General features: G+C 42.6%; 1 protein-coding gene across 6 annotated transcripts in view; it reads left to right on the top strand.

The window, feature by feature from the left end:
* Window positions 1-350: 350 nt before the first annotated feature.
* NYAP2 (neuronal tyrosine-phosphorylated phosphoinositide-3-kinase adaptor 2) overlaps window positions 351-11018 on the top strand; it is a 101546-nt gene continuing 90878 nt past the window's right edge. For 5 of the 6 annotated variants that reach the window (XM_067561817.1, XM_067562074.1, XM_067561985.1 and 2 more), the window contains exon 1: window positions 351-486. The gene's annotated coding sequence lies outside the window, so the exon portion shown is untranslated. Of the gene's footprint in view, window positions 487-1288; window positions 1409-11018 lie in introns of those variants that run through there. The other variant, XM_067561895.1, reaches the window with a different exon arrangement.

Below are 11018 nucleotides of genomic sequence, written 5' to 3'. Positions count from 1 at the left end.
GCAGTAGTATAACAGAGAAACCCCAGTAGCAATAAAACATCATCTTGTCCCTGTAAGACACTGGAAGCATTTTTGGCAGTAGTAAAGAACCTGCTTGACTTTCACCAAAAGAGAATTATACTTCTTTTATTTGCACAAAAATGCAATGTATCATGTCTCACATACAGTACATTTGCAACTGCACATTGCATCATTAAAGGAACTAATATCATATGCTGTAGGCCTTGTAACAGGGTAGCTTGCCCATTAAATGAAAGTGGGCTCAGTTGTCCTGTTCTAGTTCAGGTGCTTCCATTTGGGCCAATTAAGAGAGCAGGCAGCATCTGGGGGCTGTAAGAGGCCTGGTGAGAAAATAAGTGGGGCAAGTAGAGGGGACTGGTTCAGTTCGAAAGGGCAGGAGATAACAGCTACTAGAGAAAGTGATTCCTGAGAAAATGTAAAAGGCAGCAGGAGGACATCTTCAAGTTACAGAGCCAGGGGCTGAAGGTAAGAGGAACAATGGGGGGAGATGCCTTGTAGCCGAGGGCCAGAGAGATGGAGCAGTGGATGGGTCTACGTGCTGAGGTTTTCTTGCTGGAGTGTGGGACCATGGGGAACAGTGAAAGGGTCAAGGGGTGTGAGGGATGCTCCCGGCAGAGGCCGTGGGCGGCTCTTGTTATGAAGAGTGGGGTTGCACCTCAGAAGGAAGGGCTGGAGTGTGAACTGGCAGAGACTGACAGAGTCTGGGTGTAGCAGAAGACCCCACAATATAGTATGTCTTATGTCAATGGCCAAAAAAATCTATGATTTTATGGACTACTTGCACTGGGGTGATATAGATTATGCTTTGGGACTCTTGCACTATGGTTTATTAATAAATTATGTATGGAGTAAAGATGATAAGCTTCAGTTGAGTTACTGGGGACTCAAAAGGGAAACTGAAGCAAGGGGCCACTTACAGAGCTGTCCCTAGGGGGTGCTTGTAGGGAGGCCACTTGTTTGCTGGCCTGTAGACTCTAAAGCAGTGGAATCTATTCTAAATGGCTATTGATATTATTTAAAATGTGAACTCTTGGGGGCAAGGACTTATCTCTTATGTGTATTTAAATCCCCTAGTACAATGGGATCCTGATATCAGTTGGGCCCATAAGGTTCTTCAGCAAACAAACAATATCTGTTACAAGAATTTACTTTTTTGTTGTAGAATGATATATAGCTGTGCAGAAGTTTAGAATGGTGTATAATAAACATGCACGTTGCTTACCACACTTTTTGCATTGCATCAGTAACTTCTTATGTCATAGCAGAAATATTGTAGCATGTTAGATAGCCCATGTTGGAGAATCCAGCTCCCGTGTGAAGAGAAAAATCCGGACCTGGCTGCTGCATGAGAACATGCCACAATACTACCTCAAGCAAAAGGTTGCAGGTCATTAAAATTCTACTCATTTTATACTTGAAGGAACAACAGTAAGATGAACACAAGAATGTTAGGGAATCCAAGTGAGGGCAGGTAAATATTTCTGATTTCCTTCTACTCGAATGCTACAGACAGTTGATTGAATATCAAAACTGTTGCCCCTGACTGAGTACTTGTGCTGCTTGTTTGAATAAGACTGACTAGCATTTGAAGTCAAAAGAGAGATTGCTGCAGATTTCTGAAAAAATAGACTCATCTTTAGGTTTTGAAATTTTGGTTTCTCCAAATACACTGGGGTAACTAAAGATGTAAGGAAAATGGATTGTCTTTCTGTTTTTGCTACTTGGAGTCATGATTTTTTTTTTCTTTTCTCTGAAACTACTATTTCTGGGAACAATCCTTCTGGCATTGACTTTACAGTATCTGAGCTGTCTAATTGACTTTACAATAGCTGTATAGTTTTCTGTCTGGTGGTGTGATGTCACTCCTGAATGTAAAGCCATTTAAAAGCTGATACTTTCCAGAAATAACATGTTAAGAAAGGTAGTAAATTATCTGATCTACATGTGTAGTAGCAGAGCATAACCCTCCAGACCTCCTCTGAAACAAGCCACAGTTACTTGCTGTGATTTCAGTCCCACAATCCTTTTCAGCTGCAGAAGACTTGAGGATCAGGGTCTTGGGGATCAAGTCAAGAAACTGTGGGTGTATTCAGAGGTGGCTTGGGTGGAGAATATTTGAACTCCTGGTCTAGCTTGTACACACATTATGTGTAACATAATATGCAAAGATTTTTATATTCGTTAGGAAAGTGGCATATTCTACACTGCATATGCTAAACAAATTGTTTTTCACATAAACGGGGACAAGAATTAAGCGGTCACTTTATGTGCCATGTATGGGTCTGCCATTAACCCATCCATGGATCTCCTCTCATCATCAGTGGAATTATGCATGTCATTGTGGTTGGTAAATTTTAACTTTTTAACGGTTGACCTGTAAACCACTGTAAATGTAAACAGAATGACATTTTCTCTTTTTACTTTCAAAATAATAGAATTCTACAACATACACTGCAGGAAACAGTAGCATTAGGTGTACGCAGAGTATATAATGTGTACCATTTTCTAATGGTTAGGGCAAAGGAGACAAAGGAGCCTACAACTAAGACATCCATTTAATTTTTCAAACTCATTTCCTTGTTTTGTCTGAAAAATATCTACAGTGAAAACTTGCCCTGTCAGACTTTTTGCCATTTGTTTATCAGACATAAAAATTGACTTCGGTCCAGGCGTGATTTTTGCCAGTCTCGTCAAAAGCATCAGGCAGAGGCCTTTTTCTTTTCAGCTAGCAAAGAATGGCTTTTCATTACCTCCAGCAATTCTAATTCTAATCTGAACACTGGTGGGGCTGACACTCAGGAGACTGAAATACAGCTCACTGCATGACTTGTGTTTGGCTTGAAAGCTACAAATATGGATCTCCAGATTTTTCTGCTCTCAATGGGGAGGCGTGACAGTGTGGCTTGCCCCTTCAGAGCTGGAGCTGGTGAACCCTGATTACAGAATGAGCCATACCTGAGCGAGATCACGGTGATAAAGAGCAGCAGGGAGGCTGGGATGCAGCGGGGAAAATATTCCATTCTGATGTCAAAATATGGAGTATTTCAATAAAAAAATCAGAATTGATATGTTCACACAAAGTTTTCTTAAATGTTCTGATGGAACACTTTTCTTCTAACAGCTCTGGTATTAATATTAGGACAGTAATTAAGGAGACATTGTGAAAGTAATCATGATATTTATGCTACTGGGTTACAACCCACCATTCTGCATCTGTCCTTTTGATTTCTTCTTCCTGGATGAAGAGATTTACATTTATTAGCCTCCCACTGCTGTAATCTCTCCAGGATACTTTGATGTTTTGGTCTGCCTCGTGTATTTTGTTATGCTTCCTGTGTTGGTGACAACAAGAACATTTTGATCATGGTTGAATTTTGACCAAAGAGACACAGCAGCAATTAATACAGGCATTTGGTTTCTTTAGTGTAACTGATCTTAAAAGCCACTAAGAACTCTTTTAAAAAAGGCCTGAATTGTCCTATAACTATCAGCAAGTAAAATTGTTTGAAGACTGCCAGAAATAGCTCCAGAGATCACCTCAGAATGCTTCTTGGACCATCTGTGATCAACAGACCCCAGTTTGAGAACCATTGTAACAGTCTTCTATCTTTGTTTCTTGTTTTCCTTTTGGAGAGAAAACAAAAAATGCCAGAGAATAAGGAAGGAATAACAGGAAAAGGTAGCAAATGCAAGAATCAAAACTCATAAAGTCTCTTCTATGAAAGGGAAAGGAGCAGAGGTCAGGTGTAATTATATACTGTTGGCAGCTTCTTACCCTGCTGTCATCGCATTTCTTGGTGTGGTGACTGGAAGCTTTCTTTTCACCAGCACTGAGCTACCAGTAACCCCTGCATGGAGTGGCATCAAAGCCAGGAAAGAGATCTGAGGTTAGAAAAAACTGTTATCACATTAACTTAGTGACATTATTACAACACAGTCTTCCTTCAGCAAACTGCTGATGTTAGGAGAAAAGGAGCAGAAATCCCCATGAAGTCAAGGAAGGCCACTACGTTTTATAGAAAGAATGAATTGAGGATTTGTTTCATAGAAGTATTTTTTCTTTTCATGCTTTGCCTTTCATTTGGTGTCCTGAGAACCATTCTACTATGGGTGGGAAGTAGCTCTTTATGCTTTCTCTGAGCATTTAACCAGTTTGTTTTTGCATAGGGGGTACTGGCCATCTAACCCAAACTAGATCAAAGGATAAGACTGGGACAGTGGGCCACGCATGTGGAGAATACCGCAATGTCTGATAGCCAATGTAGCCTTCCCTAGGTACAGGAACTGCTATTGGTCAGTCCTAGTAGTTCCAGGACTGGGATTGGCTAGCTGGGCACCTCCCATAGAGGTAAGGGAGAAGCAGGCCTGTTCCTGCTTCTCACCTACTGCTGCAAATTTCCTGCCTTCATTCCTGTGTAGGTTAATGGTTACACTGTTGCTTTTCTTGGTACAGGGATGAGGTTTGCACTTTGGGTAATTGCAAGGCTTTTTGGCACGTGCTTTTGTGCAAGTACATTTTGGACTTTAAAGCAGTGATGCTATTTGTGTTACATAGGCTTGGATTCCATGATGTGTGAGTGCAGGTGCTAAGGTTCATTTGTAGTATACTTTTTTTCCTTCACCACAAGATCCTAATGTTAAGCAGCTTGCCCTGGAGGTAGGGGTTAGTTTTCCCTTGGTAGGGGTTGAATAATTGGGTCATTAATACCTACAGAAGCTGGGGGACAGAGTGAATGCCCTGTCCTGAGATTCGGACATCAACTGGATTTCAGTAAGGCCTGAGGTCTCTCTGCACACTTCTGGATTACTCGATGTAGGAACCTCCAAGGATATACAGGGCTCAGATGCCTTTGGGTTTAAATGGGCTGATTACACTTTGGACAGTTAGGATACTCAGGATTTGAGTGTGGATTAGATGAATTTGGGGTCACTGTTACCTTTCATGCCTGCCAAGAAAGGCTGTCTGTAAGTGTAACCTTGGCCAGATTCTAATTCTGTTTGTCCTCAATGGCCCCTGCTGTTCACAAGCACCATCTAGCTGTTGTTTTCTATAGTGCTCTTCACTATAGTTTCTGAACACTCAGTATCAAGGTGTATAGTCCTATTTTCTTGAAAATTGCTATTAAAAGTTGGGTTGCTCTACTGTCTTCATATTTATTACAGCCAATCAAATATCAGAAGAATTGATCTGATGAACAAATTATTTGGCAAGCAGTAGTGAAGTGCTTCAGCTAATGACTCTGATTTAATACTATGTGACCAGACTACTTAGAAATTCTCTGTTACTACACAATATGCCTGTCCTTCACCTTCCCCACCTCCTGCGATAATTGACTTACATCCTCTTCCCAGATTCTTGTCATTACATTTTTCTTTGAAATAATAAAACATAGTTGTGATGGCTCCCAGGCCTGAACATCCTGAAAGCTGCCTTGTTACCCCCTGGCCTCCAGCAAGAGAGAGGATTGTTCATGCTTGGCTGTGTGTCCGCTCCCTGACACCTCCAGTCTGTTACCACCCAAATACTCTCCTCTGGGCTATGTCAAGCCCTTACTTTGCCTTGAAGGCTAACAATAGGTGGACCCAATCTCTAAACCCGTTTGAACATTCCCTGTAGTGTCCAGCCCTTTCTCATTGAACACTTAGGATTCCCAGGTCTGCTGTCCTCAAGGGAACAGGGTACACATCAGCATAGTTAGTTCAGTTCAGAAGCAGCACTTACCTTAATATCAAGCACTGAGATATGATTGTTTCGATTGTAAGTATGTTATCAAGAATTATGAGATGGTGAATTAAGATAATAGAACCTACAGGTTACAAATCAATTAAAAGTCTACAGTGTTTTAAAGCAGCGGTTCCCAACCTCTGTGAGTGTGCGGACCCCTTTTCAATCTCCAAACATTTTGCAGACCACCACAGAAAACCACTACTAGTTTTATTTGAAATTATACATTTCTTTGGTGAGGATGTTTGTTTTTCTTTTCCGCGGACCCCCTGTAGTAGACTCATGGGCCACCGGAGTACACGGACCACAGGTTGGGAACTGCTGCTTTAAAGAGACTAAACTTAACAGGCTAACTTCTGGTCTAAAGAAGTTTCTCACCCCAAATGTCCTTTGCAGCATTTTGCTCAAGGCTGGTTGTGATCCCAATTTCATGAATGTTAATTGTGCTGCACGATTATGTCCTAAGTGCGGGATAAAAGGGTGTCTTTTTGCCTTCTCCTTATAACCTCCAAAGTTCATTGCCTTTTCCCAGAGATAGGAAAACCCCCTGTGGTTCATTCAGTGATGTCCTGTCATCCCCCTTATTGATTTTGTTTGTAAATGGACTTGCATAATGTCCGCTTACAATGCTTAATTTGCAATGCAAGCCCAGAGAGAGAGCTGCATGTACACCTGTTGTCTGGCAGAAACCTGTTTTTCAACCCTGCCTTAATACAAACTTTGAGAAGATATTTTCAGTATATATACACAACTCCTTGCATAATATGCACATTTCACAATTGTATCATTGGCTAGCATGATCCTGGCTTTCATTTAAGATCTTGCATGACAATCTCTGGTGAACCAGAACGTACATATCAGGATATTCTTGTAACCCCCTTCCCAGTTGTCATTGAGGGTTTTAGGGATAAAGTATTCTTGTCTTACTCTGACAAAGCCTTCCCATGCTTTTTGGCACATATGGTAAACCCACTAAAGTCGCTGGGGTGCTTTCCACTAGGGTGACCAGATGTCCCGATTTTTATAGGGACAGTCCTTGTATTCAGGGCTTTGTCTTTTATAGGCACCTATTACCTCTCCACCCCTTGTCCCAATTTTTCACACTTGCTGTCCTATCACCCTATTCCCACTGGCTTCAGTGAACATTAGAGAAGACCAGCCTATGTGCCTACTACATGGAGAAAAGTAGTTACAATTATGAAATACCATCCCACCGATGTCCTCTTAGGCCTTTATCTATGCTACAAAATCTCTTCTTTTGTTTTTTTTTTCAACGTGGTTGTGTAACATAGTTGTGGCCAAATCATGTTACGTGCAGGTTGGAGAGCTATGCCTGTGTGTGGTCAGAAAAACCCCACACCACATCAGAGTCATACTGGAGAGCCATGTGTGTATTCTATATACCTAGGTTGAAATGTTTCCCTAATATGGTTCATTCTGTCCACAAAGGTAGGAATCAACCCTGTTAACACCGTTATTTTGATTATAAAAATAGGGTCTTCTATAGCATTCCCTCTTTCAACTCATAGATTAACCTGATGCCTTCCAAAAAAGAATGAGATGATACATAACTTCCTTTAAGCCCTAAGCCTGTCAGGGCTATTTCCAGTCTATGAAGGATTCTCTGACAGATCAGCTTTATCCATATTCACTCTTCAGGGTCAGAGTTGGTAGAGTGAGTCTCAAACTGTCAAGTTATAGCCTTTGGTAATTTAGCCTGCAGGGTGGTATTAGAATTGGTTCTGGAAGGAAATAATAACATGCTTTTCTGAGCAGAGCTTTGACAGGCAATCCCATAGAAGGACTTACTCTAGTATTTGGGGGGAAATAGCTCATCTCGTGTCACAGAAAGAAGAGATCATATTTTGCACGAGGCTATTTGAAAGCCCGTTTGTTTCATTTAAGGTCGAGTTGGTTGAAGTTATTTGTAGAGAATAAGGTATTTGACAAATTCAGCCTACTTTTCTGTTCATTAATCATTAGTGAAATGATCCTGATTTCTACAAATGTGTTTGTTTGTTCATAAATATTCACTAAATAGCTTGTACAAGCAAATTTCAGCCCCTAGGGTACCTGTGCATTGTTTCTATTCATTGTTCCTTGCATGTGACCGATCACCTAAGTCGCATGGTATTGGTGCTGCTCTCTGATTGGATGACTGATCCTTTTAAATAGGATTTTAATAGATAACATTGAATAAAGGCTAAAAAATAGTGAATATTCTTGCTCATGTGAAGCTAAGAAGATTCATACCGCCATTCCCCAATCATTAGTGCAGTAAAAGCTCATTCATGAACAGTGACTAAAAAGGCACATTCTATTGTCATCTCATCTAAAATATGAGCAAAAGTCCATGAACACTTCTTGCAGTATATGAGCAACTCAACTGAAGAATCATAGGTCACTAGCTATTCGGTTTTATCAACCTGGGTTCTTATTCCACAGACTACAATCCTGCTCAGGCATCTGTCTTCATGACACATCCCTGCCTTTTTCCATCCGGATTGATGCAGGTGCAATTTTGGGCCTGTTCACGTAGCTTTTTGAAAATATGATCTCTCTCTTATTCAACGTGTGGTGGGGAGGGGAGGGGAAGGGAAAGAGAGGGAGAAGCAGTAAAATACAGAAATCAGAAATAGCTCCTACATGAAAGGCTTTTGAAAATAATGCATTTTTGTATGAGTCTGCGATTTGAATACTGAATTAGTGTCGCAACAGCTACGTTGGTAGTAGAATACATGAGGTTATGTCTGTAATCACTGCTGGATTTCAATGGCCAGAACTAGACTGTTGGGACACTCTCCTTTAATCTGACTTCCTAAAGTGGTGGGCTGGGTATTGAAGTAGGAATCAGGAGGCCTGAGTTCTATTCCTGACTCTTCCACTCCCCTGTTGTATGTCTCTGTGCCTCTGTTTTTCCCCTCCCACTCATTGCCTGGCTTGCCTACTTAGTCTGTAAGCTCATTGGGGCAGGGACTGTCTCTCTCAATGTTTGTACGGTGCCTAGAATATTGGTTGAGGTGTGTAGTAGGCTGTGGGTCAGAGGCGTGCACCTTGCAAGCCCTTAAATCAGCTTTACCTGGCTGCACTCCAGGCTTGAGGATTCATTCTTCCCCAGCCATCCCTTCTCCTTCACGGTCTGGAGATATAGTCCAAACATCCTTGTCTCATTCTCCCTACTCCTCTGCATCTGATGGAGTTGTATAGTTATGTGGGTGGGTTTTTAAAGGTGGTAGAGTCCTGGTAGAGGTTAGCAGCTAGTCCTGTGCCTATGAAAGAGAGAGGTTCTTTGCTCTCTTCCTTCCTGGAACCTCCCTTCATTCTCTGGACAAGAGGAAACCCTTCCCAGTACCATATGGACTCTCCGAGCCCTAAAACAACACATTATCTTGGTCTTTCTGGACATCAACTGCTACCCCAGGACCACCTCCTTTCTCTCGACAGCTGCCTTTGTTCCCTGTGTCTCTGTATGCAGAACTCCTGCAATGGGGTAGCCTGGCTACTACACCTCATTACAGGCTGCTAGGGGCTACTGTAATACTAACAATAAGTAGTAATAATGGGATTCTTCTTTGAACAACTAGAATTCTGTCCCAGTGTAATTCCAGCTGTCTGTAATAAATAATTGAAAACAATTTCTCAGGTTCTCTTCATTCTGGAGTATAAACAAATTGTCAAAAAGAGCAGATAGTCTTCCTTTACAACTGTTGAGATGTAAATTTTAAGGTAAGACTCTTCTATTGCTGATCTGTGTGACTGACAAATTCTGTTTCAAACTGCATTTTGTGGAAAAAAATAGACAGTTATTCAGAGTAAGCTGCAATTTGCCAGAATAAATCTTACTGTGAATTAAGATTTAAGAATTTTAGATTGCATAATTCTGACCTCTATATTCACTTTTTAATATTTTCATTAGACATGTAATGGGAGATCTTTCCAAATAGTATTCTCACCAAATATTTATCAATGTATCCATATATTTTCAAGTGAAAAACTGAGATGAATGACTTGATGGCTCAAAAGAATTGTGATGAGTTGGAGGTTTTCTCCTCTAATATACTGGCTCAGCTTGGTAGTGACCAGTAGTCTGTTCCATTTTTTTACCATCAGATGACCGTTTTGAGGCTGATATAAAATCAATTGACTCAACTAGTACAGATCCTAATGGGGAAAAAAGTCTACTGTCATTACTCAGTATTAGTGATAGCCCTGAACTAGATCTTCATCCCCCAAGATGGTGAATTTGAAACTGAACTTTTGGTTTTGGCCTGAACAAAAACTCTTCCAAATTCATATAGCCCCCAAACTCTCAGAAAACTCAGCTGAGGATCTAATGTTGGATTTAAATTTCATAGCCTTCTTGACACCCTCATAGGTAGTGCCAGTTACTGAGCCACAGAAACCAAGTTATGCTCTTCAAATGAAATCTGACTGTAAGCTGGTGGCACGGTCCGGCTGGGGTGTCGCAACCCTTTCTCGGGCCCAGGCTCCAAGGAAGGCCACAGCGCCTTCCTTTAGGGGAATAAATGGTGCCAGTTACAAGTCTTTAGCCCTAGCCCCCAGCGGGCAGGCTTCCTTCCCAGTCTGTAGCTCTCCAGCCCTCCCGTAGGGCAGGGCTGATACAGGGTCTGCAGCCCTGGCCTTCCCACAGGCAGGGCAAGTGCAGCAGTCTGGTGCCCCTGGACCTCAGGCAGGGCAGGGCAGGCAAGCAGTTTACAGTCCCTGGCCCGCAAGCCAGGCAGGGCGGATGAAGCAGTCAAAAGCTCCCGGCCCTCCAGCAGGCAGGGCAGGAAAAATAGTTTGGAGTCCTCGGCCTTGCAGGCAGGCGGGGCTAGTAGAGCTAAGTATCCTCTGCTCGCCAAGCTCAGAGGATGTCAAGCACTCCCAGGTGGTTAGGGAAGTGGGGAGGGGGACGCAGACCCACCCGACTCCACTGTATCCCAGCCCAGGGCCCTATCAGTGGCAAAGCCATTTGCCACTGAATCAGCAGGGATCCAACCGTAACACGCTGACAGGGTTTAGCCCTTGACTCAGCCACTAGCTTAGCCGGCTGTCCCTGGGCCACTTCCTCCCACCCTGTCCCTGGGTACCTGCAGGTAGCAGTCTCCCTCCAGGTCGCTGGGGTAGACAGCAAGTGGCAGACCCACAAGTCCCTCACCATCAACCGGCAGCAGGTCTGGAAACTCCTCTGCATTGTCAGCAGAGGGCAGCTCCTCCGGGTCCCAGGGGTTCCTCTGGTCCACAGGCTTCAGTCACCCCCAGGGGGTCCCCA

This window comes from Emydura macquarii, unplaced genomic scaffold (assembly GCF_026122565.2).
Source record: "Emydura macquarii macquarii isolate MOO-44397 ecotype Brisbane River unplaced genomic scaffold, CSIRO-AGI_Emac_v2 contig_18, whole genome shotgun sequence".
In the NCBI taxonomy this organism is placed as follows: domain Eukaryota; kingdom Metazoa; phylum Chordata; order Testudines; family Chelidae; genus Emydura; species Emydura macquarii.
Note: the sequence above shows the minus strand (reverse complement) of the source record. Positions and strands in the feature narration are given on the sequence as shown.